Here is a 25,616-nt window from a genome sequence, read left to right as displayed (position 1 = left end):
AAAATTTTTATTTCTAAGGTATACACAACGTGGCTTGGATGAATGAAGGAGTATGGGAGTTAACAGGCCAAGAGCGGCGCCAGGCTGGCCACAAGGGCCCCTTCTTGGCCAAGCCTGACTTCAAAAAGGCGCTGCTCTGATCCTGCACAGTTAGCTGAATCCGAACAAAGAGGCACTTTTACCTGGGAAGTGGATTAACTTTGAGGAAAAGTGGCCTCCGAGGAGGAAAAGAGGCAGCATTCTACCTGGAGTAAGAAGCGCCTTCCCTTCCCCCCGGACCGTGCAAGCTCACCTCCCTCCCGACTGACCTCACCCTTGCTCCCCGCCCGCATCCCTACACTGGCGAGGCGGTGGGCCGCGCTCGGTGGTGTTCCACCGCCCACTCCACGCCCGCAGCGCTTGCACACGCCGACTCCCGCCGGTAGTCGGCCACGTGCGCTCCGGTCTCCGATCGGCCCACTAAGGGGCCGAGCGCCTCCAAGGTGGCAGTGGCAACCGTGGTGTCCCGATTTCTGTCCCTCCGCGCTTAGCCGAGAAGTCCGGACAGCGGCGGCGGTGGCGGGAGAGAGCGACTCGGCCCCTCCCTAGAGGGGGCCGCGCGACCGAGGGCTACGGGCACCGCCTCTGCTGCATCCGTGGCTGCGCGCTCCGCTCGGCTCAGACCCGCTCGGATCCGGAGCCCGCGCGCGGCGCTTCCTTCCCTTCCCCCTCTGCCGCCGCCCCGCGGGCAGCTCCCCCCGGCGAGACGCACGTTCGATCCTCCTTCGCCGGATTTACGGATTTCCGGGGGCAAAGAATTTTGCCTCAGTCCCTACCAGCATCTCTTGGCCTCTCCCCCCCTCTCCTCGCGACTCCCCCACCCCGTGGGCGCGCGCGCGCGCGCGCGCACACACACACACACACACACACTCACACACACTCACACTCGCAGGCGCGCGTGCGCACGCCCGCGCGCCCCGAGCCGCGGAGTCTCCAGCAGATCCCACTCTCTCGGGCGCCGCTACTCACACAGGCTTCCAGTCGCCACGGGGCGTCCTCTGTCTGCGGCAGCAGCGGCGGAGGCAGCACAGGGAACCGCAGCTGCAGCCGGGCCGCGTCTTGCAGCTTCGTGTCCGGGACGGAGTCCGGGAGAAGCGGACGAGGAGGACGACAAGGCGAGGAGGAGCCGCGCCGCGCCCAGCGCCCGGCTCCCGGCTCCGCGCGGCGGGCTGCCCCCGCTCCGGGTATCGCGGATCCAGGTAAGCAAGCAGCTCCGGGGCCCGCAGCATCCCTGGGGTGTCCGGGCTTGGTGCCGGGATTCCCCGGTCCCGCCCCCGCCATGGCCCCGGGACGGAGGCTTGGAGGGGAGTGGGCTCCCGGGAGGGGGAGGGGAATAGAGCTAGAGGTGAGGCTGGTGGGGAGGGGTACGTGGAAGCGTGGAGGCTTCCGCGCAGCCCCCCGCGCCTTTCCCCGCTCTACACCAGCTCCAGCCCTGTCACTTTTGCGAGCCTGGAGGTGCCCGGCGCTCCAGACAGCTGTGTCCTGCTCTCCCCGCCGCCGCCAGCCCGTGTTGGCTCTGGGCTCCGAGCCCGCCGCGCGCTTCCCACCTCCCCTGCACCTTGGACAGCGCACCCAGCCGCCCGCCGCCCCCTGCACGGCACCCGGGACGGTGCCCTGCTCGCGCAGCCCTCCCGCTACCCTCTTCTTGTCAGGTTGTCACCCTCTCGCCCTGCATCACTTGTCCTCTCTGTCTTGGCGGACTCCGCTGTGGTGCGGGCCGGAAACTTTACTCCCCTTCTCGTCTGCGCTAGGTACTGTTGTTATTTTGTGACTGTCCCCTTACACGGGGAACCCGGACACCTTGGACGTGTCTTCTTCGGCGGGAGCAGGTCCTGGCCCGCCGAGTCGAAGGCAAAAGAGGCACTGGGCAGCTGGACTCGGTGGCTGCCAGGGTGCTGAGTCCGCGCCTCAGGTCCTGGACGCCTGCCGCCTCTCCGCCTCCCTGCCTCTCTGGACTCCACACGTGCGCGCCTCCCACGGATGCGGCCCCTCCCCGACCACCCCACGTCCTCCCCCTGCACGGCCACGGCCACCCCATAGGTTGGACACCCGGAGTTCGCGGGTCCTGATTGGCTGAAGGCGTAACCCCGCCTCCTTCCCGGAGGGGGTGGTTCTGGAGTGTTGTGGTTGTCATCCCGCGGCGCGCACATGGGGAAAGTGGGGTCGACAGGTGGGGAAGCCCGGGTTGGTAGGATCCCCGTGTCCCACCCTTCTCCTTCCGAATACACTCCTACTCTTCTCCTTTTCTCTCAATATTTTGCTCCTGTAAGTAAAAAACAAAACAAAAAAACAAAAACAAAAACAAAAACTGGCTTGAAACCCTACTTTTATCAGTATTGCATTTGTTTGGTGGTAGAGATTTGGAAAGCATATCTAGAAGAATGAGGGAAACAAATGCATGTGGGGACGGTTCGTGGCAGACTGGGCTGCAGTTTGAGTCCAGTAGTTTGGAGAAAGTAATGGGTGGCTAAGAGATCTGAAGATGGAGAAAGTGGGAGGGAAATTGTTTCTTGGATAAAGGAAGACAAAGGTGGGTGAACTTGGGAAGCTAAGGGGAAAAAAACAACTGGGTCATTTATGGGGTGACATGTGAAGGAGAAACCCATACGGGCACTCCCGGGAGGTGAGTGGGTTCTGCTGAAGAAGGCTCCGTTCCAGAAACGGGTAATTTTCGATAATATTTAGTTCATTATTAGCACACTTTGTTTCTGTTTTGCTGGCGTTGTCCTTTTGATAGGAGACTTTATAGTAATGATGTCAAGCCATGTAATGGATTTTGCTTATTCCCGTTTTGTTGTAATATATAGATTTCCAAGTGGCAATGAATTTCAAAAAGTGAACTTAAAAGCTCCTTTAGAGGGATGCACTAAATAGTTAAGGCAAAGTGCTTTTGAAATATTGGGAAGGAAGACGGATGAGCATTGCATAAAATCCAAAGATTGTTCTGGCGTTATTTAGGTCCTTTGCAGCAATACATACATACATACACACACACACATATATATATATATGTATGTATAAATTATGTATAAATGATACTGATTTCTCTTTATTTCAAAACGTGATTGCCTCTAGCATTTTCAAGCTTTAATTCCTTCAGGCCGTTTTGATGTTGTGTCTGTACATCTAAGAATATTGTAATTCTTATCTTTAGAAGCCTTGTCAATGCAAAACAAACAGCAACTGATGCAAGTTAATGTTGACAACTTTATATTGAGTACACTGTGTGTTATTTTATTTGCAAGCTAGTGAAATATGCAAGAGTAACATAGCATGACTGTTATTCCCCAGGGACCCATATCAAAACAAAGTGGGGAATCACATGAGGCTATTCCAAGGAGAACAATTCAATTATTTTAAAAATGAATGTATTTTAAGATTCTTGGGTGTAAGCAGCAACAGTATTTTCCCATTTCAATTATTATCTTTGTACGCAGTGGTAGCACATAAAAACTCAATACGTCCTACAGCATGTTAAATATGTTAGGTAATTCCAAGGTAGATAGATAGTGAAGGTTTTCCATTTGATATTATTTTTATATAAGTAGACAAAATTGATTTTATGATTGTAGGACTTTGTATGGAAGGGGCAGATGTGATACATCTGGCAAACTGGAAATTATTGCTATTGTTGAAAAAATAGGTCTTACTATGTTTTTGTATCTCTAGGTCATACTTTGATTTGCCTTCAAGGGATTTAGATTCTAGTTTTTGGCCTATCAAAGTTAGATGGCTTTTGAGGTAGGTAGAAGATGAATGTATATAGTCGCACATATGTATATCTGCAAAATATATGTATGTATAGACCCACACAGCTATATATGTATACACGTCATTTTGGGGTACATTCAGTGTATTTATTTATATATGTGTTATTGTCATTCTTAAATTGTTTCTCGTTTCTTCTTGTCCGAAAGGTGGCCCTGTTTTAAACTGTAGAAAGCATTATTACCAGTAGAATTGGCCAATAGATCATGGAAACAGACAATAGTATTTTGTTGCTTGGCAACCACCTACTGTGAATGAAAAACAAAGCAGTGACAGCTGCTTCCACATCCTGATACCCATACTGTAGCTCAAGCATCGAAGCCCTCCAAGTCAGGTGAAGCTCTTTCTTTTGGGGGATGTTTTTAAAAAAGAGTATTTACATTTTTTTGTCATAAGAATTACATTGTTACTGTGGGATGAAATGAAGCATCTAATTTCAGTTGCCCTCTTAATCCTAGTATAAACTGAAAGATGCAAGATAGGGTGACTTGTTTAGACCCTTCTCATTCTTCCCTTTATAGTCGTTAGACACTGTAAGCACATTTTCTGCTGCTGTCAGATGCTTTTGGGGTTTTACAAAAACTTGAGTTCTCCGTGACACCTAAATAGATAGCTGGATTTCACTGCTAGCAGGGAATTAGAGATTTGTGCTCTGGCCTCATTCTTTAATTTCATGGGACACTGAGGCACAGTGAGGTCATGTGACTTGACCCTGGTGACAGAACCATCTCTAGAATGTCTTCCCTTGGGTCACATTTGGAAAGTTTCCCCCATTTCCTCCTGGGAATTATTCTTGTCCTTTAGTTACATAAAGTTTATAAAAAAAGATTTTTATCCTAATAAGGATACTTAGAAAATACAGCAATATTTGGGAGTACAAATTCAGTATTGACACCAGGCTAGATTATGGTGTTAGAGGCATTGTATATCATGTGTTCTCCCTTCAATATAAAAAGTCCTAGGACTCCTGTCTTTTTCCCCCCAAGTGGGGAAACCCCATCCCTTGCTTTGGTAATTGTTTATACTTTCGGACAATCTTTAATGATCTGTTATTCTCTGAGTGAATTTTAAACAGGGATGAGATTGAAGATTGTGTTGGTCAGCTTGTATACCAGTGAGAGTTTAAACATTACAGCTAATTAATCACTCGTTCTGGTCTTCTGTCTGCAACGTGGTGGAAATACTGTTGGTGTAGTGATTTGGGCTCTTTAAAGTACATGGGGCAGACTGTGTCGCTACATAATATTCATTTCAGTCTTTTATCAAAGCTGTCTTGCCAAAGATGCTACCTGAAGCGTGTTGGTGGAGGACAAGTCGTGTATCTGTGGGAGATGTAATCGTGCCGATTGTTTCTTAACTCTAAGATGATAATGAATAAATTACTGGGTGGCAAACTTGGATCACAGATGCATCATTAGGCATTTCTTCTGAACTTAGGAAATGTATTGCCTGTGTGGTACATTTTGAGGTTCCTTATGCTATTTTAAAGAATCTGTATTTCATTGTTTATTATTTATGTCAAAGATAGGCATTTAACTTTAATGTAACAATTGCAGTAGAAAAACTTGAAGTGGTCTGGTTGGAGAAACAATAAAGTGACAGTATTAAGTACCATTGAAGAACCATTTTCACCAGAAAAGCATGTACTTTAGCAGATTTATAGGGGGGAATAAATTGATTTAGAGCATGTTTAACCTAGTTTTGGAAGCCTGCTATTAACTTGTTCTAGCTAGGAGAATTTTCAAGCAGAATAATAATTTGGCAGATTCAAGTGAACTTCACTGAATTTTTTAAACTATTTTCCACAGTCTGGTTATAGTTTGTCCAGGGCAAGTACTTGTTTCGGATCCTCTAGGATTAATCGGAATTTCAAGATTGCTATTATTATTTTTTAAAATTTCTGAGCCATTTTTCTTTGCAAGGTGGGATGTTAAATATTCTGTCATTCATGCATTTAATTTCACTCTCTGGAATTTTGATATTTAACTTCCCTATCCTATCTTCAAGTCCAAGATAATGTGTGTGTATGTGAATGTGCAAACACACAGTACTTACATTTCACCCCTTTTGTTGTTTTCATCCTTGTAGTAGGACACTAAAAGACTTGATTTATGGGTTTTTTTTCATACAGTAAAGAGAAACTTTAAACAAAAGATATTTATGTTTTCAATTTCCTTATGTCTGTTTCCGCTATTATAACATGTAAACTCTCACCCACACTAATAGGATGATTGCTAAAAACAAGCATATGTATGTGTATATGTGTATATATATACATATATATATATATGTATATGTATATATATACCTATATACATACATGTGTATATATATTTATATATATGTATATAGGTATATATACGTATATATAGGCAGCATCCCATTTGTTACCCTCCAAGCTAGCCAAGAAAGCATATTTTCTTATTTTTAGACACACATATCCTTCCACACACATACCTACATAGACACTGAGTTTAAGGTCCTATAGACTCTTCTAAGAGTGGACAGGAATAGTGTGTTTATTGGGAGCTCTGTGCATGGTAATGCTGGTATATTTAGTAAAGTGTATATATTCAGATTTTCAGAAATATAATAGCATAGGAAGAATTTCATTGAATTATTCCCTTTGTAAGATTTTCAAATTATGCTGAGAACATAACCCACAACCCTTACGACAGTTCCCAGTACCTACAATAGAGCCTGGCATGTAGTAGACACACAGTACCTATTTTGTGGAATATTCACCTGCCCTCCTTTTGTATATATAATGTTTCAAACACTTTAGTCGGTGTCTGCATGAATAGTATAAGTTGAGAAGATGGAGAAGAAATTACCGTAGTTTTCTAATTGTTTCTGGCACTATATTAAAAAAAATAACTTAGCCAGTGAGATATTGTGGAATATACTTCTTGTCAGTGTAGAAAGTTATACCAGGAGTATTGATTTTTCACAAATACAGCCATCCTAAGTACAGAATAGCTCTTTAATAGCCCACAGCAGCAGAACAAAGGTTATGGCAGCTAGTCCAAAGGAATACTTTATTTAGTTGGAGCTAGAGGGTGAGGTTTGCTAGCCCCAGTGTAATTATCCAGACTGGAATGTGGCCAAGGGGCTGTGGTTAACATCGCAAACAGTGGGAAAAAAGCCATGGATGAGGTCTTTAGTGACTGTGAGTGGCCAGACCTCTCCTTTGGTCTCATTTGCAAGAGAGCACTTTTAGTAGCTTAAAAACCACAACAACTGTTTTGCACTTAAGGGATTGAGCCCAGAGTTACCATTCTAGATCCCAGGTACCAAATTTCTGGTCATTGGATGAAGTCATAATCCCAAGAGTTCAGTGACATTGAAATAAGTCTTTCTTCTTTGTCCTGTGCCATCCTTGTGAAGTAGGTGGAGAGTGATAGTGTCTCTGGGGACAACCATGGCAGGATCACAAGGTAGGTAAAGTTTAACATGCTTCCAATTAGTCTCAAACATCCTTCAGCTTTCCACCACTACCCAGCTGTTTATCTCCCTTGTAGGGCTTGATTAATAGTTTCGTATCAGCAAAGCTCCAGCAGACTGCTTCCTGAGTTCCCTTTTTCTGTGGGAGAATTAGTCCTGCTATGTTTTTAAAAAACACCTCACCCATGGCCGACCTCGGGTCACTCCAGGTTGGGGAGAGGGAGCTACCACATCTGTTGACCAGGGCCAAGTCATGTCCCCTCTTTGCCTATCTCTATCAAGACTCCCTTTTGGGGGAAAAATGTATTAAGGTGTATACTGTTAAAAGGCTATAATACTTTCCTGGAGAGATTCCTGAGTATATTGCATACATTGGGTTCTAAATATAATTATGTAATATAACATATATATTAATATAATTATGTGTTTAGTTTCACTAGTAGAATTGTACCTACTATTTTTATGCATAGGGAAGGTAGTTTTGTCCAGGGAACACTTAAATAATATCGTATTATTTTCTTTTAGGATTATTTCTTTAACAAACATTTATTGAGCATTTACTGCATGAATGGTACAGTATTTGGCCCTGGGTATCATAAATATTCTTAAGGCACAGTTCCTGCTCATAGACGAGAATATGCTGCTTGCAGGGAAGTTGCACAAATGTGACTTTAAAGGTGACTATGCAGGAGGATCAGTAGGTCTGGAGAGCAGGACGGGAGACACACAATGGCGGACCTAGTGAAACCCATACAAGATTTTGAGCTTCATGATATTAGTTTCACAATCTGCCTCTTGAACACAATTCCATGCAATTCCTGCTATACTACTGATTCCTGGGTCCCACCCCAGACCCACTGTACCAAAATCTTCAGGGACATGGCCTGTTGGAGCAGACATGGTCAGTGTCATACTTATTTGCCCAAATGCCCACTGCTCCAGTTCACGTCTGCAGAATGCTTCTGCAAGTACCTCTTGTTCTCTACGCGAAGGCTTTTTCTCCCACATGTAGGGCAGCGTGGTTGGGCAGTGAAGTTAATGGCCTCAGGACTGGACCTAGGCCAATGACAGAAGGGAGCTGGGAGGTAATACACTAGCATCTTGGACTTTCTGGTGTGATAACTGACACACGTTCCACACTGTGTCCCCAAATTGCCTAGTGAAACTGAACCTCAGTTGCCCATAATGGCAATCTGTTAGATATCTGTGCTTTGTTGACTGTCTCTCTTTCCTCTACCAGTGCTTCTAGGATCCTCTGCTAAATAAATAACTTGTACTTACATTCTGTCTCAAGATCTGTTTCTGGAGGATCCCAACATAAGATACTGAAGAATCTGCTTTATTTACTTTTATTTTTTATTAATGCCCCCACTGGTTTTTATAAAGAGGCAAATTTGGGAGACTTGGTCTCAGGTGATGATGGAGAGCCACTGAAGGATTAAGACGTAGGCATTGTCATTTTTCATTTGCTTCTTAGCAAGATCATGCTGGCAGGTGTGTGGCAAGCGGATTCATGGAGGAAGAGTCAGGAGCCTGGAGATCAGTTAGGAGGTGGCATTGCCCAGGCAAGCAATGGTCAGCACCAAAGTGAAGGTGGCAACTGTGGGGATGGAGGTGGGGGAAGGATGCAGGATGGGTTGTGATGGAAAGCTGTCTGAAAAAGTCAACAGGACATGGAGGCCTGCATGTGTGTGGTCACCTAGCTGACTGCCGTTCCAAAAATGAGATTTTAATCCTCTCTCTGCCGTGCATCGTGGCCCTGCTTTGTGCATTAAGCTCAGCACCCCTGAAGGGCTGAGACTCCTGTGCCTTGCCTGTAATCTTGGTCAGGCTTTCTAGAGTTAAGGAGCACAAGTCTGGGAATAAATAAAAGAAGACAAGAAGATAAATTGAAGAATATAAATAATTCACTACTAGATCATTAAAGGAAGAAAGTTATATTTTACAGGAAGGATTTGTGGAGTTATAGACAAGGAGAGTTGCAGAGATGCCTGTGACGCACGTCCTTTTTCTGATGAATAGTGATTCCCCCCCTCCCGCCCCCGTACTCTTGACTAAGAGGAGATTTTCATCCACCATCAGTTTCTGGAAGTCCTAGCCTGTACTTAGGTCTATTGTTTTTCCTGCTTCTCTGAGACCCTGTATTTTAGCTAAGTGAATGAGTGGTAGCTGGGGTTGGGGCTGGTTCTTTTCTCTTGCTCTGTCAAAATGCCGGGCTTTTCGTTGCAGTTTCCCCTGCCAGCTCTTAGGCCACCAACTCCCAAAGGAGACCAAAGGGTACAGAGGAGGGCAGGAGAAGGGAAGAGCAAATCCGTAAAAAGAGCTCTTCTGAATTAAATGCTTAATCATGAAATGAACAGGTTAAAGCTTGTTAGCTGATATGAAATAAAAGGAGGCAGCCTTCTAATTGTCCCATGTACAAATGCTTACATTCTGGCTCTGTCTGTAGTCAGACATGCCAAGGCTGAATCGTCAAACAAGAGCAACTTGACACCATCACATTTCTGCAAAAGTAGCCTTGAGCCGATGGCACGGAGAAGACTGCATTATAAGAAGCTATAGAATGGGTCAGCAGAGAGCTTACTGGGCCTTGCTTAACAGGCAGAACAGAGTCAAGGTAGTGGAAATACGGGGCATGTGAGCATAAGGAGGCTGGAGAGACTGTGTTCAACACAATTCAAGGAGAGCAGCCTTAGAATATTATGAACGTATTTATGATATTTTTAAATTAAACTTTATTCGGACATTGCTGTAGATTCCCGTGCGGTTACAAGAAATAACCCAGAGAGATTCTGCGTACACTCTGCTCATTTCCCCCCAATGATAATATCTGGCAAACCTATAGCACAATATCATAACCAGGATATTGGTTGATAGAGTCCATCATATCTTCTTCATATTTCCCCAGTTTTACTTGTAATCATTTGGGTGTATGTGCCAGGTTTTTTCTATTCAGTACTCAGGGGATATTTTTTTACTTTTCAAGGAGTCTTTTTCATTCTAAAATTTTGAAAAAAAATTCACTTGTTGGACTTGTGCTGGCTTAGCTGTAACTGAAGAAAGGGTAATGTAGAATAGATTCCTTAACCCCCTTCCAAGTCTGGGATTCTGCAGAGTGGAATCAAGGGCCACCTAACATGGCAGGAAGGTCAGTAGGCCAGGGTATAGCTTCCACTTTATTACTAGGTAAACACTTTATTATTGGCGCCCTTCTATGGCAATACACAAACCTTTTAAAAGTATGTCTATTGCAAAAGAAGCTTGCTTATTAAATCCTATTGTAACTCATCTTTCTTGTACCAGAGTTTCTGTCCTTTTCTTCTGGCATTCCTTGCCCTCCCCTTTTCCACTTTGTGTCGGAGGGGGCTCACCCCTTCAGGTTGTGCTCCTAGATTCCTGAGTCAGCTGGCCTGCTGTCTTCAGCCTGTGGGAGGCACGGGTAAGAGAGTGCAGGGAGAAGGGCAAGACCAAGGCATTTTTTTCTTTTCTCTAGCTTCGTGCAGCATCCCTGGCAGTGAGCCTCCCCCCTCTGTGGCACCACTCGTGCTTGACACACGGGCTCTGGTGCCAGCTGCTCACAAGTGACCTTGGCCCACGGACCCCAGAGACATGCCCTCCTGCCATTGTCTCTTCAGCCTTGGGGAGGTAGCAGCCTCCTGCTCTTGCTGATCTCTGGATTGCCTCGCTATCCTGTTAGGCTCTCTGCTCCACCATCACCTGAGTAACCAAGTCCCTATATTAAATTTCCTTTGTAAAAAATGCTTGAAGAGATTTCTGTTTTCCTAGTTAGATATTCTGCAGTTCCTCAAAGCATGGAAATGGTATAAATCTGGAGAGGTTTTCTGTTTCTGACATTCTGGCGTATTCCAAGGGAAAAATCTTGCAAGCTCTTGTCAGGGCAGAATTTGTAACTTGTAATCTCGCCTCTCCCACCTAGAATCTCAGTCTCTTTACTGATTGTTCACCTGCTCCCAGTCTTTGGTTTTCCAACCTGATTTCCCTTTGTCTAATATATTTGGTAATTTTCCAGCCTCCCCTAGTGTCTTTGTTATTTTGTCCTTGGGCTGCTCTTTTACTAATCTTCCCTATCTTATTTTTTGCTAGCGGTTCTTACTGACCTCATCTCCACGTGTGATACCCTTATGCCCGTGTCAACATATTGGTCTCATGACTCGCTCCTGAATGTTCTTTGGTTTATGGGGCATACATCTGCTACATTCGGATTTGGTTTTGCTGGTCACTTCACTTTCTTGCATGAGGTTGCTATTTGTATTACAGGGGTCCTCCGCCTCTTCTCCTATAAAAGTATATGTGACTCTATAACAAAAACAATGGTAAGAATTTGAATAAGAATGTCTTTGTCAGAAGGTAATAGGACTCCGTAGAATCTTCAGGTATAAAGCATATTTAGAAGCCATGTCATTGAAAGCAAAGCTGGGAACCACCATGATGGCCACACATACTACCTTAAGGAAGGGACATGAAAGAGAAACAGTATGCTTAGGGAAGGTGTTGGGATGGTAAGGTTGACCACTCAGGCTCCTTCCCCGGTTGGAGAGCAGTCTTATTGGTTGCTACCATATTGGTCTCATAGCTGGTCACATTGAGCAGCTTTGTCTTTTCTCCAGGCGGGTCCCCAGGTGAGCACAGGGAACTGGGAGTTGGAGCAAGGAAAACGCTTTCAAGCTATCTCCAACTAAGATGTGTAAAAGGTCACACAAATAACCCAATTGTAGGTGCCCCATCTTCCGAGGCCAGGAATAGTACCCTTAGGCATTGCAGCACACATGGGGGATACTCTTTAAATGGATAGCCATGCAAACCACTACTGGGACTGTGGATTAGGGTCGGGGAAAATCCAAAGCTTTGGCTGAAGAAGAATTTAAATATTGAAAAGTAGCCTGTGGCATGAGCTCTGGATGTGTTCAGGTCCTGATGTTCTTCTGTCCTTGTGGTGGACACAGGGCTGGGGAGTGTTTCGCAGCTAGTGCACACAGTTATGAACAGATGGATCTCTTTGGAAGCTGGAAGGCCACTTGCTTGCCTCTGCTCTCCATAATGATCAGAAGTGGTGAGCGTTGGGCAGGAGAATTGTAGATTAGGCGGCTCTGGGCAAGCCGACAATGGAAAAGAAATAAGGTTATTTTAAATGGGCATAAGCTTTGAAGGCAAGTAATAAAGACATATTTCAGCCTCATGGACAAATTAGGGTTCTAGTTAATACACGTGCAAGATCGGAAAAAAATAAATCACTTGCTCATCTATAATCGCTAAAGAACAGTTTGTTTAGTAACAAAGTACCAATCATGCCTGCTCTTATGCGAGTTTCTCCTCTATTTCCCTTTTTTCCTACATTTCTCAGAACTGGCTGAGTTCAGGGTCCTTTTCCCCCTGGGAGTACTCTATACAGTTTTATTCTGGAAAATGGAGCCTATGTGAGAGCCGCCAACAGTTTCCCAAGACATCCTTCTGAATTCTGGTCTTTTACCCACCTCGGTTCCATCTTTCTGTAAATATATAATCCCTGTTTCTTTCCTCATTACTCAATAATGTGCTGTGGCATGAGGAGAGAGTTTTTAAATGGAATTTTCTTGGGCATTAGGAACTTCAATCTATCAAGAAGCACAAAGCAGGCACTGTAGAAGTGAGAGTTGTTTTCTGTGCATTGGTTGTGCACTCTTATTATGTTGCGTTGGCCCTGAGTAGTCTCTGATTTTTCTCATCTAGTTATTAAAAGAATAATGTTGGTAGATATATATTTAAATCTCACATAATATTGTGACCTAGCTTGGTACTCATTCTGTAGTAAAGACTTAATGTTTTTGGAGGAAAGCTTGCTGCATATTCCTTCTGCCCAATGAATAGGCACTTATTGTGCCAAGTTCATGCTAGGTGCTGGAAATACAGCAGTGAACAAAAATGATCACTGTTCCTGCCCTTCTGGGAGCCCCCAGTTTACTGGAAAGGACATTAAGTAACCCCCAAATAATTCTGTAATTGGAACTCTTGACAAGAACTTGGAAAAGACCAGGTTTCTCTGAAAGGGTATAGAGAGGATGAAGTCGTCAGAGAAGGCTTATAGAGGAAAATAATTTACAAATGAAGATCTGAAGAATGATTGGGGCTATCCAGCTGGGGAGTACCATTTGTGAAGCCCTCACCTGAGAAAGATCTTGGGTTTTAGAGCCATTGAAAGATAACTTGGGTTGGTGCAGTGCAGTGAGTGAGGGTGGACTGTACCTGGGGGGGAGGCCGCTGAGATGTGGCTTAGGGCCTGGTTATGCCACACCTGCTAAGCCATGCTGAGGACTTTGGATTTTATCCTACGTGCAATGGGAAGCCATTGAGAAGTTTTTGGATTTTTTTTTTTGTTTTGTTTTGTTTTCTTTTTCAAAGTTGAGATGAAATTCACATAACACAAACTGTGTGAAAGTGAATAATTCAATGGTATTTAGTACATTCACAATATTGTCCAACTACCATTGGTATGTCTGTTCTAAAACATTTTCATCGCCCCAAATGGAAACGCCATTCCCATTAAGCAGTCATCGAAGAGTTTTACAAGGAGTGATGTGTTACCTGTAGTATGTAAGATCTTTCTGGCAAGTTCTGGAGAAGGGATTGGAGAGGGGAAGAGTGGAAGCAAGACAGCAGACTTGGAAGTAGTGGTCAAGTTCAGAGACAGATGATGGTGATGGCTTCCTGGACGAGGGACAAGATTAGTGAAGAGAAGAGTGGAATGATCCAATATGGAGTTATATAATCAAGTTTGATTATCTGTGTAAGTGACTTAGTCACTGTTTAACTATCTACATAACTGTTTCCCAAAGGATAATTCATCCCCTGTTCAGATCTAGGTAGTCTGCTTGTTAAAAGTACAGGTATGTAAGCCCACCTCAAGGTACTGATGCAAATGGACTAAAGAGGGACTTTAAGGGATTCTTCTCGGAACTGAGGTTTGAGAACCATTTATTGTTGTTTGTCATTCTTTCTCATTCTGATGCCCTTTAAGATTGCAGGCTGTCAACAGTCCATCAAGGTGGGATGAATTAGAATGAGACACAGAATAAACAAATGCATAACCTAGTGTATGCTTGTAATTTTGAGTGGATGGATGCTTTTTGGAGATGAATCTTTAACTTGATCTTAAAGACAAGTATGTAATACAGACAGTTCTATGGGTGGTGTTTATTTTTGATTCTTTTCTTTCTTGGAGTGTGTGCCTCTCCCAGAATTAAATGGTGACTGACTGAGAACAATGACATTCTTATGAAATATAGTGTAGGTACAGTGTAGTAATTTATGGTAAGAGACACATACAACTGCTGGAAATTAACATATAAAACCAACCTTCCTGGTATTTTTTGCGGTTACTTTGTATCTACAGGATTCCTATTAAAGACATGTTCACTCCAATTAACTGAATTTAGAAGCCAGAGTTTTTTGAGACTTTATAGTCAGAAAATCCTACAAGCTTTGGTAAAAATCAACCAATCAACAAATCAAGATTTTGTCTTTGACTTCTGGTTTCTGTTTGCCGTCGGTAGGTTTTTCTAAGCCATTACTACCTTTTTAGAGCTGTTAACTTGCAGCCAGAGTCTACGACATTCAGATGTTACTGTCCTGTTCAAATAATTCCCTCCCCCACCATAATTTCGCTAACATGTTTGGTTAAATTATAATTTTAGAACTGAAAGATATTACAGAGAATTTAGTTTTCTGTTGTTGTTTTTGTTGTTGTTGTTGTTGAAACTATTACCTTTGGAGATCTTAAAGTAAGTGAAAGAAGACTCCTACTAAGGGAGTGGCGTTACGTCCTTGGGCATTAGGGTCCCTGAGGAAAGGGTGTGGGTATCCAGCAGCAGTCAAGGGTTAAGCCCTCTATTTTACCCAGCATAACAGCACGCCAAAGTGGTTGTAAGCGGCCTCAATGGTACCTGCTCTTCCTGCAAGTAGCTGGTGTCTCTTGCCATCCTTGCAAGAGATCCCTTCTTCCCTCCCCCACTAGGACTTCCTCTGTTTGAGTATGAAGTGCTCAGCTCCTACAAGATGTTTCATTTTGATTAATATTATTTCCACTCTTCTGGAAAGACACTTGGGCACCTCTGGCTGTATTTCTTTTTCAGCATGTACAAATTCGGATCTTAAAGTGGTTTCATTGCTTCATCATAGAGTTTTATAATGAAATAATATTTTGAGTGCCTGATGGGTTTTGATCTTTTTCCCTGGACCACTTAGGTTTGGAGAGGGATCTGAAGAAAAGTGGTTCATTTATTTTCCACCAAAGATAAACAGAATCAGTAAATAGCCAGCTTTTTTCAAAGCTTAGTTTTTCTGTTCCACAAAAATGCATGTTGTGTAAGAGCATACACTATGGAAGAATACAAAAAGGAAAGTAAAATTCCTCTGAAATACTAGAGTTAGCCATTGTTGACATTTTTGTAAAATTCTTCCGAGTATAATTCTCTATCATCTCTATTTATGTGTGTCTATGTATATTCTATGTACAGATGAAGTTCTCAGTAAATGGGATTTTGCTGTATGTGTTATTCTGTAGTCTATGTTTTTCTAATAACATGTGGTTGGCAACTGTCCATGCCAATAAATATATGTTATCTTTTTAATAATTGAATACTCTTATTGGATGCTTTTCATGTAAGCAATACAAATCCCAGGGCAAAGTAGCTTAAATAATAAGAATATAGTGAAAATCCAGTGGGTAAGGGCTTCAGGCATAATTTAATCGGGACTTAGGATTTCTCTCCTTTATAGTTTTCTTTTCCGTACTCTTTTTCATGCTCCTCATGGTAGCAAAATCGCTGCAGCTCCAGGGGCTCATTATCCAGAGAAAGAGAGCCTCTGCCAGTCACCGAACTAAAATCCTGGGCTGCTTCTGCCTGGATCATCTTAGGTAATGTGACCAAGGGAATGCCATTATTCTGATTGTTTCAGATCTGGGTAACAGTTTATGCTAATCCCATCCAAAATTTGTGAATAAGGAACTCAGAGTTCTGCTGGAAAAGAAGGTGAAACAACTTGCAAAGGAGGCAGCTAATGGTTTCTGTTGGAGTTTACTCTGGGCTTACTGATAGACATTTAAGTTGTTCCCAGTTTTTCAGTCTAAACACTATTGCTGCCCTAAGCTTGCTTGTATGTATACTTTATTCTTTTGCAGTAATCTCATTTGGATAAATTCTTATTAGAGGAATTTCTGGGTCAAAAGATATGCCCATTTTACATTTTTTACTTGACATAAACCATCCAAGCTGGAAAACCATACTCTTGCCAATTATATTTTGAAATCCCTCAACTGCCTGTTGAGAGGCTGTTGTTTGTTTGCTTTGCTTTTTTTGTGTGTGGTTTTGTTTTGTGTTGGTTTTTGGTTTTGTTTTTTTGTTTTTTGTTTTTAGCTTCTGAACTGAAGCAGAATTTCAGGCGTCACAATTTCTCCAGGCAAGACAAACTTGGCATGACATAAGTGGAGGTTAATCAAAGCTTCCGTGTATAAGATGTTTCACCAGGAAGGCAAAGAGGTAAGGATGGAGAGGAATACATTCTTCCAGCTGCAGGCCTAGTTTTTGGTGGGCGATGGCTCAGGAATTGACCGGGTGCCCCTGAGTGCCACCCTGTGTCTTCTCAGTGGCATGTGCTCTCCAGTCACTCTGCATTGTCTACCTCTACATTCCCATGTGTGTTATAAAGACCAGCCAAGCATAACTGAAAGTGCTGGCGGATGGTGGCCATTCATGCAGTTAGTCTGCACTTTCTATTGTACCTCTGAAGTTCTTGAACTTAGTAGAAAAAGCTAACGCAGAAATCAGTGATCTCTGAGATGGTGGGACCTTGGTCATTGTTTTGAGGAAATGAATGGGGCAGCTCATGGGTGACACACTTTCAGGGAACCAATGACAGATGTGATTTGTTAGGATGGCCTGTATTAACGTGAACGAGAAGGACATTTGAGTGGAAACTGAGCAGAAGACCTCAGAGTTACAATGAATGTCTCTTTGAGTATTTTCTGGCACAGTTGTAGATACCATCGTGTTTAATCCTCATAATAACCTTTTTTCTGTCAACAGTAAGAGGAAACCAAAACCCAGGAAGATTAACTTGTCCACTGTCATAGCTAGTATGCGGAAGAAGCAAGAATTTTGAACCTTTTATCCCACCACATTTTGCTCTATAAGGGTCCCTCTCTCCCAAATAGAAATTATTAATAACAACTGGCTTTGTTTTATTTTAACTGATGATGTAAAAGAAGGAATATAGTAGTTAGTTCTAAAATTAAGATGGCATTAAAGGGATTCATCTGAAATTTTTAAATGATAAAAATTAACCCAAAGTGCAAATGACCTAGATGAGATGTGCAACCTAGAAAATAAGGAATTTGGATCAATAGTGACAAAGGGAACAGGCTCACTTGTGGGCACTGAGAGTTGGGACTTTCTTTCATGAGCTTGAAACATGAGGAAAGGGGCCAAATGGTAAAAATAGATAAGATTAAGTGCATGGTATATGTGAGCATGTTCTAAAGCTGTGAATATGCTAAAGAAAGAAATTATTATTGTTAAATTGGAAAGGTTTATCACGGAAGCCTATTTACATGACAGAATTTTATTACAAAGTAGAGAAGTGATAGAATTTTAGAGATGTGTGAACTTGGCTGCTCTGTTTTTTGGGCTCAGACTGCTAGATGGACATGAATCAATTAAGTCAAACACCATCCTGATCAACAAGAAGAAAAAAAGGCAACTTATGTTTTTAAAAAGCAAAAATACGTTTCCACTAAAAAAAAAAAAAAGACTGTTAGGGTGTATGCAGCATGTTAGTAAAGAAAAGCAACAGCTTAAATTCACAGGAATGGAATTATGTAGCACAGGGTCAGTTCTTCTGTCACTTCGAAGAAGGAAGAGTTCCTTGTGGGCAGGGGCCAAAAGGAGAGCTCCACCTTGTGCAGTCTCTCACCACCCTCCGCCTCTCTAATTGCCAAATGCCAGGGGGAGCTGGAGGGCACTGACAGATTGAGTGGTCTTGGTGAGTCTTGTGTTGCGTCTGGCAACAAGTGTATTGGTCTCCTTGGGCTCCTGGCGGCTGCTATGCACTGCCCGTCGTTTGTGGTGTCTTCCAGTGGACAGCCAATTAAGAGCCATGGGGCAGAGGACCGGGCTTTGGCAAATGGCCAGCTGTATATGGCAGACCCTGCTCGCTGTAAGTGCATTGGTGGGAACCGGGCACGTTCTTTCCCACTGATGCTGTAATGAACCGATGACAGAATACCTGCTATAGTGTCTCCTTCGTCACCTTCCCTGGGAATTGACTCCATTGCCCGATTGCACTGATCATGAAAAACTTTAAGTGTGCAGTCTACACTTTTCTCTCCTTGGCTCGAGGCGATTGCTGCTTGCCCTATTTGGCAGTCTCGAGAGTAGCTGTGAGCACCAGTGAGGTTATTGGCTGATGAGTTAAACAGAAGCTGAATAAAGTGTGGCTCCCTGCATAGTCAGGGCAGAGTTTCTAGTCCCAGGGTTAAAACAACACGGAGACAGCAACTGAAAATGTCACTGAGCAGTGCACCATGAATAGCCTTTGATGCCCAATGGGGCCATCCATGCCTCGGTGCTGAAGTGCTGCTGCAGACTTCCAAAGCTCCAAATTTGTGCTCAAGTTTCTTTGGTCTCAAAATCTTAGCGTGAAATATTTAGTACCCTAGGAAAGCTAAATTAATGGTGAGTCAAAGTAATTAAGGCAAAGTAAATAATCTCCAAGGTTCTCATTCCCCGTGAAACTAATTTCATATCTTATCCTTCATGTGTTAAAAATAGTTCTCTGCTAATTCAAGATGCCCGTGCTCTGTGTTAGTGAAGTGCACTTCAGTTCTATTGAAAGGATGCAGATTAGAGAGTTATTTTCAATTGGGCATTTTTTTTTTTTTTTTTTTTTTAAAAAGAGAGACACTCATTTTGGCACCACGAGAGTGTGAATCTCTTTGGGTGAACTGAGAGTTGGATACAGCTGTAGCCGGGCGGATGATGGGCCAGCTAGCTTATGATGACTTGCAGCTGGGACAGCCTCTTCATCCTTCTAGTGAGAACTCTCAGTTCCCATCCTTCCATTTGATGATGAGATTAGTTTAACTCCTTTGCAGGATTTTGACTGGCCAGAGCTTGTCCTTGTCTGTGACTACACGCTTAGGAAGTAGATCTGAGTAGGTTTTCTACATGATGGGAACATTGGGTCTTGAACATAATTTGAGAGTTATTTGTCACCTGAAAATAATCAGGACATATAAATAAGGGGATGCTTGTGAGCTTATGGGTTTGTAGACTCCAGTGTAACCAAGCTGATCTTTCTACATTTGAGCCATTCCGGTCATAATGCCCCATTGTCCCAGGGCCTGAGAACACATGGTACTTTGGAGTCAGTGCATGGCTATGATACTGTGCTTCCTCAAGCTAATGAAACTGCTTCAGAATTTATTATTGTTACAGCAGCGGTCTTGATCAAATGTGAGAATTCTTTTCTCTACGATCGGAGAGTATTTTGGTTAGAACGAACAGAGGTGGTTGAAGAGATGTTGAGCAAACAGTCCTCAGTTACCTACAGCTGAAATATGCCATCGTTATCTTCTTGCTCACCTTCAGAATTCCTCAGTTATCTTTTTGTCTTCAAAGAGATGCCTTAGCTTTTCAGCACATCATGGGCCTGTTCTTCCAGAGAAATGCAGTTTTGCTTTTAATATGTTTTGAGATGGCAACCTGGGAGTGGAATATGCAGTACTCTGCTTACATCACAGAGTGGAGTCTATATCTCGCCACACATCCATGCGGAAAAATGCGCATAATTAATAGAAGGAGAATCATATGTAAAGTGATTCTCTTATGTTTGATATTTGGTTTTAGTGTCATAAGAACATTTCTGTGGACAGTGAAGTGTCCCTTTTGCTAATTTTTCATTTCTCTTGCTGAAAAAAATACCAGAATTAAGTTGAGCATAGGTGTGTGGCATGTATGGATAATATTTTTACTGTATGTGAAGCCATCATACTATGGACATCATGGCTTTTTAGTATTTTATCATAATCATTTATAGAGTACCTAACAAAGTGCAAAGCATCAGCTCATTTTTTTGATCATCATGACTTCTGAATGAGCAGGGTAACCATTTATTATCCCTGTTTTGAAGGTGATGAAATTGAAATTTGGTGAAGTCAGTTTGTTGGTAATCCCTTCATTGATTTGTCCTTTATTTCACAAACTTTTACTGAGCGCTTCTCAATGTTTGACAGTTCTAAAGGTACAAAGATGAGATGGTCCCTGCCCTCAAGGATACTAGAAGAAATGGACAGGCACAGATAACCCTGTGTGGCCTGTATTAAGTTGCAAATAGCGTTCAAGTTTCCCACAGCAGGGTGCGGTTCATTCTGGCAAGGGAATTGAGGTACTTTTTCACAGAGATGAGAATTGAACTAGGCTCCAGAGGAGTTCTCCAGGTAGGGAAGGTCTCATCCAAAGCTGAGACACAGAAAGACTCGGAAGGGCACAACGTGCTCCAGGAGAGCTGTGTGAAGTGGCTGGAACATTGAGAACAAACAAGCAGGTGAGATGAGGCTTGGAAAGGTCCCATAGCTTGTAAATGACAGAACCAGGAAGGGGCAGGGTTTTCTGCTTCCTAGTGTGATGCTTGTCCTGTACATTAGGTTCTCTGTTGCTTATTTAGGTTTTCTTTTCTTTTTTTTTTTTTTTCCTAAATACATCACTGGCACCCTCTACACAAGCCATGTTCAAGACTACGACAACTAGGGATTTCTTTTGACAAGGTTATCTCATATGGCTAGAGGTGTAGCTTGTGTTTTAGTCAGTGTATGAATGTGTGTGCTCCTATGTATTAAGGTGAAGTGACTGGGGGCTGAGGCCCAGTGGTCTCAGTTAAATGTTCTGACAGGAGAAGAGCAAGTGCCTTTTTATCAGCCACAAACAGGTGTGTTTCTGCTGCCTGACCCCAGCCCTAGATTGGAGGTCTCCCAGGTTATGTAGATATGGCACTTGGCAATCTAAAGGCTTTAGTCATTATTTGGAAGGGGTTGGTTTTTTGAAGCTGTTGCTCTGGTTGGAAATGATTTTTTGTTCACAGCGCTGAGTAAATGCTAGAAATAATTGAAAGTGACTTGAAGAAGGAGAGTAAAGTGGAGGTAAGGCATATTAGCTGCCGGCTGATGTTACTGCTTGAAAGCAGGCAGTTTTGTTAGATTTTGTACACTGTATGTGGTGTAAAGAACAAACCTTTCCATTTTTTTTTTCCGAGAGCCATGATGTTATCTCAGTAATTGAAAATAATCTTCTAAAGTTGCTCTTTAACTAGATTTACACAATCCCCTTTCAAATCGGCTGTTATCTGCCCTTACATTTCACAGTAAATGTTGCTGTCTGCACAGCCCCTGCTAACAAGAAGATCAAGTGTAACTCTTTTCATGATTTGAAATAAAGTGTTTCTATTGTAATTATCCTGGCTCCTGGTTGTGGTGTTAGAAGGGGGCTCCTCTCTTAGCTGGGTTTACGAGGAATACAAAGCGTTGTGTTCTAGCCGCGCTTCCTTTCACGAACATCTTAAGCAATTGTCTAACTTTCTCAATCATTTAAATTTTTTATGTTTAAAAATGTTTTCATGGATAGTTCATGGTGTGGTCTGGGATTAAGGAGAGGTGGGTTTTGGGGATTTTTACATCTGCTCTCCAGGGTAAACTTGAGAGCCACTATATCTCCTGTTTATATCTTCACTGACCTCATTTTGGCAAAATTAGAATAAACGTTATGCCTAATAAGCTGCAATAGGCAGGTTTTAAATGGGTGTTTTATGACGGTGGTGACAGAGGTAAACAGTAAAATGTGTTACTAGAGAATGTTGTGAAAAGCTGGAATCTTGTTTGAAATTCTTCAGCAACAGGGTAAGTTCTCATATGTTTGGAGCACAGATTCTCTGAGTCTCATATACTGTGATAATACATTTAACTGTCTACTCCTAGATTGTGTTCACATTTTATTTTTAAATTGTGATGTCATCCCCCTGGCATTGTTGACTTAGAAAAGCATTTTGCTTATTGGAGGCTAGCACTTTTCAATAAAGTTTCCTTTAAATCATATTGCTAATTACTTTCTCACGGAAGAGACCAACCAACAACCATGGAAGAATAAAAGGACATTAAGTCCTATTTAAATTAGAGTATCGAATCAACAAGTAGCATTTTGTTAACTGGTATTTCGGAAAGGAAGTCCTGAGGGTTGAATGAAGGATGGGGTGAGGGAGGGAAGACTCCAACTGAGGTTAAATATGCTCTTTTTCATGATGTTAGTTGGGGTGGTTAGATTAAGGCCCAAATCTCAATAATTGTATGAGTCCTTTGAACACTTTAAACCTAACTTCACTTGGGTGCAAAATAAGAGGGTTGGATAAAATGACCTTCTAAGAGTCTCAGCTGCTCTTATCTGAAATGATGAACTCTGTTAAATGTAAAGACTATTCAGTGCACCTATATATTAATAATAAAGAGTGGATTTATGAGCCATAGCTAAAAAACTACATGGTCTGCCTTTTATCTCTTGTATTGATCAACTCCTTTAATAGAGATAATTGAGAATGGACTAAATCACTTTGACACCTTCTTAATTACATTAACAAAAATAAAAATATTTTTTGCATTGCCAAGTATTTTACATTGCATAAATATTTCATGTAATACCCCACAGGCTTCATATTATGTGACACCTTTTTCCAAAAATATCTTCTGACCCAGGTATAATAGGTATTGTTTTGTACTATAAATAGTAAGAGCGTAAATACCTTGTCTAATTCCCACAGTTGGCTACCGGCAGCGTCTTTTTTCGGACTGTAGGATGCCAAGTTAGTGCTTGCCCCAGATGATGAACTTCCTTCTGGTGAAAATGGACACCACGGGCTTACTCTTGTCCGAGGCCAGAGATCCAAGTTGTGCTACTTTTCGTTCTACATCACGTTTTGTCTTGTTGAGTACTTACTAGAACTACTGCTGCTTAAAAGACATAGGAGTAATCATAGGGAATTAAATTCAAATTTCATCCCATGGTTAATGAAACGGGTGAGGAAGAAGAAGACTCAGATCTGATCATTAAAAGAAAGCCAATGTATCCACCCCCAATCATCTCAGGAAACTGAGACTTGGATGACCTGAAGAACAAATAATCGCTACCACCTGCCCACCTCCTTGTCCTTCTCAACAGTAGGCTGTTGACAGCACAGGGAATAAAGGGAAAATTGGAGGGGGGAGGTTTGTGTGGAAGAAGTCAGGTGGCTACATCTGTAGCTTACATGGGTCCTAGAGCTCAGAACAGAGAGTAAGTGGTCGGGAAGTTTAAGTTGTCCTGGAGCCATTTTAATTTATGAGTTTCTCACGTAACTTACAAGTTTCTCATCTAATGGGCATATTGCCAGAAGAATTCTGTAAACTTTTGCCGACACTGAGCTATCCTTTGAGATGGATCTCAGCAGTCATATCCATCCCAGGTAAACCCGGGCACATTAACTATTATTCTCAATTATTCTCAATATTGTTGCACTAATAAGTCCAGCTTTATTTGACATTAGCCGTACAAAAAGTAAAGGAGGAGGATGTGCATGAAATAGATTGGCAGAAGGCAGCATGACCTAGAGAAGGTCAGAAACACATGCTTTTGTTTTATTGTTTTTGTTTCCCGTCCTGTTCTCTGGCCACTTGGAACACTGTGTCCAATTCTTTTGTAGAGGTTTGTAGTATTTTACTAATTGAGCCTGGAAAGTGACACAGACTTGGCCTCAAGCGGTGAGAACATTGGGAACGCTTAAAAATGTTATGTTATATCGTATAGCAAGAATCCTGGGTGACTGAGCAGACACAAATGAGGAGGGAGAAGAGGTGCCCAGGTCCCTATAGTTGAAAAGCAAGCAGAGGCGGGTCCTAATGGAATGACTGACATTCACCTGCAGGCAATCCAGTCTACTGCAGGGAACTGAGGAGACATCCAAGATGGTGGGCAGGGAGTTGAGATTTGTAACATGCTAACGCAGGGATTTCTGTTAAAGTATGCAAACAGTTGTATATAGATTGTTTTCTTCACTGTGTGAAATGTGCCCTGAGAGTTGCTGCATTTATCTGAAGTAATTTCAAGGTGTTCGGAAAGGTGACAAGCACATATGGTGGTATAGAAAGATGTAGGTTTTCCTATGTTTTAGGTACTTTCCATTAGGTTTCCTGTGAAAAGGTGGTTTCCTTCAGACTGAAAAGATTAAATTTTTTTTTTTTTTTTTTACTATTCTTAGTTCTTTTTTTTTTTTTTTTTTAAATTTTTTTTCAACGTTTTTTATTTATTTTTGGGACAGAGAGAGACAGAGCATGAACGGGGGAGGGGCACAGAGAGAGGGAGACACAGAATCGGAAACAGGCTCCAGGCTCCGAGCCATCAGCCCAGAGCCCGACGCGGGGCTCGAACTCACGGACCGCGAGATCGTGACCTGGCTGAAGTCGGACGCTTAACCGACTGCGCCACCCAGGCGCCCCTACTATTCTTAGTTCTAAGGAACTCGGCATTTTATTTATTTATTTATTTGTTTGTTTGTTTGTTTATTTATTTTCAACCTCAATTTCTCTATCTCAGAGGAAGATTAGGTCCCCCTGGGCATTTCTGCTCCGGACGTGTTCTTTCCTAGAAAGAAAATGAGGGCAAGGAAGCGGGAAGACCCTCAGGCCTCTCTCTGTGACTTGGGCAACTCGCTTAGACTCTTGGTAATCACAGCTTGACTCTCAAAGTAGTAGGAATTATGCTCGCCTTTTTCTGCGTCTCAGGAGTTTGGGGAAAATAAACGAGATAATAGGACAAATACTTGAACTCTTTGTAGGGAAGAATGTTGTATAATCATAACTGACATAATTCATACTGCCAAGCCAGTAGTAGTTGCTCCTTTGTTTCTTCTTTGTTAGCACTCTGGAAAATCTGTGATCCTGAAAAGAAGAACCCTTTGGCTCCCTGAAAGTTTTTTCCTACAAATCCGGTGCATTTGAACTCTGTTTTGGGCAAAGGGGTCTTTTTACTTTAAATTTACGTATAGTGCCTGTTGCTTGGGTTCCCTTGGAAATTTCCATTTTTGATCTAGCTTATGAAATACAAGCAGGAGAGCAGGTTAGAGGGAAGGAATGATGGCAGAGGCAGACAGTATGGATAGAGCCAGTGGAGGTACCAGGCCCTAAAGGAAACAAAGCGTCACAGTACTCGGATGTGCAGCGTGGGGCAAGCATGCTGATGTCCTCCCTGGTTAGAGAGAGGGCTGGGGGAGCATGCACAGATAGCAGGCTATGGTGTGCA

The 25,616-nt window shown here is 42.7% G+C and overlaps 1 protein-coding gene across 7 annotated transcripts in view; it reads left to right on the top strand.

Moving 5' to 3' along the window:
* The first annotated feature begins 1,124 nt into the window (after positions 1-1,124).
* ENOX1 (ecto-NOX disulfide-thiol exchanger 1) overlaps positions 1,125-25,616 on the top strand; it is a 579,844-nt gene continuing 555,352 nt past the window's right edge. For all 7 annotated transcript variants that reach the window (XM_058684407.1, XM_058684417.1, XM_058684361.1 and 4 more), the window contains exon 1: positions 1,125-1,238. The gene's annotated coding sequence lies outside the window, so the exon portion shown is untranslated. The remainder of the gene's footprint in view (positions 1,239-25,616) is intronic.

The sequence above is a fragment of the Neofelis nebulosa genome, chromosome 1, assembly GCF_028018385.1.
Source record: "Neofelis nebulosa isolate mNeoNeb1 chromosome 1, mNeoNeb1.pri, whole genome shotgun sequence".
Lineage (NCBI taxonomy): Eukaryota > Metazoa > Chordata > Mammalia > Carnivora > Felidae > Neofelis > Neofelis nebulosa.
This window is presented reverse-complemented; position numbering and strand designations above follow the sequence as displayed.